Source organism: Centropristis striata, chromosome 3 (assembly GCF_030273125.1).
Source record: "Centropristis striata isolate RG_2023a ecotype Rhode Island chromosome 3, C.striata_1.0, whole genome shotgun sequence".
NCBI classification, from domain to species: domain Eukaryota; kingdom Metazoa; phylum Chordata; class Actinopteri; order Perciformes; family Serranidae; genus Centropristis; species Centropristis striata.
Window position 1 is genome coordinate 22,729,193 of NC_081519.1, and position 5,952 is coordinate 22,735,144.

Here is a 5,952-nt window from a genome sequence, read left to right on the forward strand (position 1 = left end):
TTTCATCCTGCAGTTTGGAGAAGATGTAGCTGCAAGATTTATGGAAAGGTTAGTCACAACAGTAGTGGTTTGAGCTGAGGGTTTATGATGAGGTCTTCCAAATGGCCATTGTTTTCATTCTGTGTCACATCTACACTTGCCTTACAGTGGGGAATTCTGGGATTTGGCATTGCCATGTTAGTATGCCAATGGCAAAATGGTTCCTTGATATTTTTGGCACTTAGTTTTTATTCTTGTACATTAACTTGGATCTTCTCTGTTTCTCACTATCTATGGGTGTTTGAATGTTTTGATCATAAATAACCTTTTCTCTATCTAGGTGGCCAACAATATTCAAGCAAAAAGTCATTCAGCAGTGTAAGGCTCTCCCTTCTACAAGTGACCTTGAAGAGCTTATCCATTGTGCTGAAGCTACACTGGATGAAGAGGAAATTGATGACACTCTTGCCCTTGGTAGTGTGGTTTATCTTTTTTAGGGGGTTGATTTCTTTTGATTTCTGATTTTATTTTGTCATCTTTTTTTGGTCCAGCTGTAATTCAAAAATAATGATGTTTTTAAATTATAACATGGTATGCAACAATTTATGAAACATTTTGCTGTTATTTCCAAATACAGGCTGGGACAGTGATCTTTCATCCATTATCCTCCTCCTCCAGCCCAAGGCCGGAAAAGACCAGGCAAGGTGTCAGCAGCCCAAGCTGAGAAACATCTTGTCGTGTTCAAGAAGGTTTGTGTTATTGCTTATGAGTATTATCTTTACAGATGGCAATAAGAGATTGGGACTGTTTTAATCTGTGAGTTTCAACTTTTGATTTTGACTTATTCTTTATCCTCAGAGTGGAACGAGTATTCAAGAACATGTTGATGCAATCAAATGCACCACTCAACCGTATCTTCTTGCTGTTGGGATGAAGAGGAGCACCATCCATGAGTTCTTCATCATTCTGGACAAGCAGGTCATACCGTTCAAGTCATCCAGTACCCTCGGAGCTTTTGACGAACTCTTTAAAGCACACTTTGTATTTGGTACCATGTACAACCAGATGCTCCACAACATGTACACCTTCATTCAGACAACCATTTACAATATTGGTCAAGTCCAGGAGAGCCCACGTGTTGCTGAGGTTAGGGCCAGGCTGCTGCACTAGTTAATAGATGACTCAGGGTCAGCAACATATTTGTCACTTTTCACTAAAAGCTATTGTATCTGTATTTTGAGTGATTTTCCCATGTCACTCAGCCTTAATTGATATCATGGGCCTGATTTGTTTTGTTTGCCACTGTCATTTTGTGGGAACCAATGCCCTTGTGAGGCATTTGCGGTTGATTCATGGTTTATATCCAGGTAAATCACTTCGCCTAAAATGTGCTCAGGGAGGATGTTGTCGTGTTCTTAGTACCTTTTTTACCTAAGGTACCTTAGTACCTTAGATTTTGGTTTGACTTGGTTGATTGTTTCCAAGTGATGGCAAAGTTTGCTCTTGGTTTAACACTGCTGAAATTATTCAATGTGTAGTGTTATAAATGCACTTTAAAGACATTTTCATGGCTGTGAGAAATGTCAATACAGTATTATGCAGTTTAACATGTACCAAGAGATTTTCTCCAGCGTTCAACTGAACATATGTTTTTATAATGGAGACTGTGATAAGATTTGAGCTTTTAAATGTTTACTTTTAATGCCAATATTTCATGTTTACTTGGAATAAATATGTATTAAGGCATGGATACAATTGTGTGTTTTTTCCCCATGCAAGTTTTGTGTCATATCACTGGGACTGCACAAGTAGATCATATGTAACACTGGTAGGAGTTGGTTAAAAATCAACACTCGTTGGAGTAATTTCATAATCAACATAGTGTAAAATAGGTTTAACACTGGAAAAGTTATTTCTTAACACTTAACTCTTTAGTGTTAAATGTGAATAACACTATGGGTGTTACTTCTTACATAGTGTAAAAATTGTTTGACACTTCATAGTGTGGTGTAGTGTAAAATATTAACTCTTACCAGAGTAAAATTGACTCTGGAAATTTAACTCTGTGTTCAGTGTACATTTTACACTCTGTAGATAGGGACCATATGTTCACTGAGATAGTGTTAAAATTAACTCTTTAAGTGTTATATGTACACTGGCGATTTTACTGTGTAGGTTGAAAGGAGCAAACTGTCAAAGCCTGCAGGAAAACCTACGGTGGCCTGCAGGTAAAGCAAAACCTGAGAGAGAAACAAAGCAGTTCAACATGACGAGCTCTGTGGAGATATAAAGAGCTCAATCAATTCTTATTGTGAGGCAATAAAACACTAATGAAAACAGAATTATATTATATTATATTCCATTTATGCCAATAGAAATCTCACACACCGCTCATTAACTATAGACAAATAATGTATTTGTTCACATTTGTTATATATATTATAACAATAATATATATAACAATTATATTACAATTATAATATAAATATTTTGCCTTCTCAATCCCAATGTAGTAAATAAACATCAGCATGTTTTATTCATAGGTTTCATTTTAAATAAACCATATGTGCCTTTCTTCTATCACCACATTAATTAACAATAAGTCCTCCCACCTGAACATAACGGCAGCTTTAAAACACTTCATTAGTGTTTTGTTTTGGTTAAACAACAAAACGGTATCCCTCAGGTTTGGATAACAAGTGTATGATTACAAAAGAGGGTTCAAAACGTTTTTACAAAACTGGATGTAACTGTTGGAAGTGAGGTAATGTAATAATTAGTTACATTACATTATTATCATCATTATTATTCATTTTTTAAACATTTTTTACATTGATAAAAAAATAACCCTCCAACTAAACAGCAACAAACCTTCTGAAACTACCCATAACACTGACATATATTTTATATTCTACTTCTTATTAACACATAAAAGTCAGTCATAGTAAAATGTTCTATTAAACCTTTCTGTCATTGAAGGTTGTTCGTTGGTTTGTTGGTTTTAGGCCGACAACTGTCTGTTTGGAAATGACAAATTAACTCTGAGGCTACGTTTACACGAGGACGGTCTGAACAGAAGACACAAAAGTGGCGTCGCGTCTTCACTTTTTATTCCTCGTTTAGACGACCATTTTCGGGAGGAAATCTGCGTGCATACGGTGACGCAAAAGTGTGTGAAATTCGATTGTATGCATGCTAGGCGGCATCACTTAAAGCGATAAGAGCATCTTTGGGCATGCAGAAGTTTTCACGCCACGCATTTTCATCAGCTACTACTTCCACAAAGTTATCCACCATCCACTAGATCTCCCAGGTCTCGTTCACAGCCGTCTGGCTCGCCTCTGACGAATTGCTGCATCCAAAATGTGATGGAGGTAATTACAGATCCTTCTCTGTTCAGTAATACTATCTCTACATATCCTGTACATTTGGTGGAAAGACTCCTGTAAGTTTATTAGAGCTGCCAGAGCAGCTTGAAGGTCCGACACATGGAAATAATCCCATGTTTGTTTATTTTCCTGTACTGGAGCATGTATGTGACATAAACACATACGTGACTTGAGCAGATCTGAGCAGAGTTTTGCGTCTTGGCAGTGTAGACGTACACGCTACAGCGGAGCGTATTTAACTTTTCCACTTTGGAAGGTGGTTTCAGATTTTTGTGTCTTTAAGCCCCAAAAACGCCGTCACCGTCTAAACGAAAGGCACTTCCGATAAAATATTTTGTCGTTTTTACCCGCAAGTGTCCTCGTGTAAACGGGGCCTAAATATGCATTTGTCTGATCATTCCTGTGTTGGCTGGAGTTACACCGTAGCATTGTTTATATGTCTAAATATAGTGTCTGTCTTTGCTCTGGAGACGTTGAACTGAGTGGTCGAAGAGCTTCAGTGGTAAAAACTCTGTGTTGCTATAAAAAGGCTGTGAGCGCTCTGAATCACGTTTCTCAGATAAATGTATAAAATGGTTGATAGGAAAGCTTAGCATGTGAGATTAAAAGGAGATTATAAAATCACTCCAGCATCATCTGATGCTAACCTGCAGTTATTTTGGTTCGTCCCATGTTTCACATATCGATTCTTTGTTTCCAAACAAATGTCAGCCATTGATTTCTTCTCACAAATACTTAATTTTACAACCATAAAAAGGTCAATTCCACAGTAATAGCCTGAACAAGAGGAGAAGGTGAGGGAGCGATGCATTTTAAACATCGATTGGATGCAGACGATGCGATTATATCATCGTGGTGCTGAGACTGTAGGGATGGAGGCACGCAGGAACCTTCTGAGGCTCTTATTGAGAGTCTGAGACTCAATCAATGGACTTCATTCACTGACGTGATGCTAAAGGTCAGGGAGGCTTTACAATCACACCTCCTTCCCTCCTTCATACTGGTACTAAACTACTGGGAGCCTTCACATGAAGGAAATGACTCAGGGAGGAGAGTCCACAGCCAGTCTGCAGCCAGGGCTTTGATTTTCTTAAGATGTTTCTTCACGGGATAACAAGAGGACAGTATGATCCTTTCTTATCTCCTTTAGGATACACAGGAGCATTCTTTACCAGAGGAGAGGAGAATTACACACAAGTGTTGCACCATTCAAAGACAAATAATATCAGATCAGTTACGCCTATATCATTTAAATTTCGTTATTTTCATCCAATCATACTAACTGGGATCCATACCAACAAGTCTTCCTACATAAATGACAGAAGAGGTCGTGTGTCAGTACCACAAATTACGGCACGTATTAACATATCATTGCACGACTCGCGCTACAACGGCTCATTCTAAAAAAGCACACATACAGTACACGGCTGTAAAAAAAGCTGCAGTTTCTGTGGATTTAGGTTGTGAAACAACTGAATTTAGGTTTAGGTCCAAAAAACCTCTGGTAAGGCGTTATAAAAGACAGTATAAACAGTAAATAAATGTAGTGAATGCCAAAGTGAAGTAGTTACAAGGGTAACGTGACTACCGCAAGTTATGTAAAAAATGTATTCACACGGGATGCTGAACCCCACTCTCCCAGATGACCGTCCATTGCTCGTTTGACCCATCCACCACCACAACCTCCACCTGTCTGTGGGAATCTGCCCTTTTAAGCCTCTCTTGGCAGTCAGTCACTTCTACGTCAGCAAGATGTTGATGGACGCATTACAGCAGACGGTGAAATTTCTAAATTTAGCTAATTTTTCGCTGCCTGTACACACAACCTATATTGACGTTTTGACAGGAGGACAGGCTCATCCATTCATCGAAGTGTAAGCGTGAGCAACCAGCGTGTCAACTGATTGGTTTCACTTTTGTGACCGAGATTCCTTTTTTCTATTTCAATTCCACTTACTGATTACTTTCCTGCATGATAAACACAGTGAGAACGCACAGGGTAAATCACGAAGATGAGGTTTTTGTCGTTCATCCACAGAACGTTAAAGTTTCATCACATCAGTATATAGCATGAAAATGTAGCGAGAGATGCTGTTACACTAGATTATGGACTTTTATTTTGATGTTCATTAGGAAAATGCGGATAACTTTTATTTTGAAGGAGCAAACTGAGAATGTTGGATTTTGCATTTGTAACGGGTAACTTCACGTTTTTATATTTCATTTTTTACAAAGGACTGTGATGTAACTTTGTGGCAAAATTATTTTCTGTATCATTTTGATGTAAGCAGAAGTAATTATATATAAGTTTTATCTAGTATTTTGCTCTTGTAAAAAGTTGAAGAAATGCATTCACCCGTTGTGGACAGAAGTTATTTTCCCACGTTGTGTTCACTCTCTTTGTTATGGACCTTGAGAGTGAAGGTTTGTATTTCATTTTTTTTACTTTACTTTTCACATATCCTGCAATTTATTTCCATGCCATACCCTGCAAATAACTATCAGTCGGACACACTGAAGTAGTGTGAAGGTGCATTGTTAAAATGACGCCATTCACCGTGTGGTGAAAGCGTGTTGTTGTTGG

General features: G+C 38.1%; 1 long non-coding RNA gene across 1 annotated transcript; it reads left to right on the forward strand.

Moving 5' to 3' along the window:
* The first annotated feature begins 654 nt into the window (after positions 1 to 654).
* Positions 655 to 1,725, forward strand: LOC131964586 (uncharacterized). The gene is made up of 2 exons (XR_009391356.1): positions 655 to 728; positions 838 to 1,725. It is a non-coding gene; the product is annotated as an uncharacterized LOC131964586 (long non-coding RNA).
* The last annotated feature ends 4,227 nt before the right edge of the window (positions 1,726 to 5,952 follow it).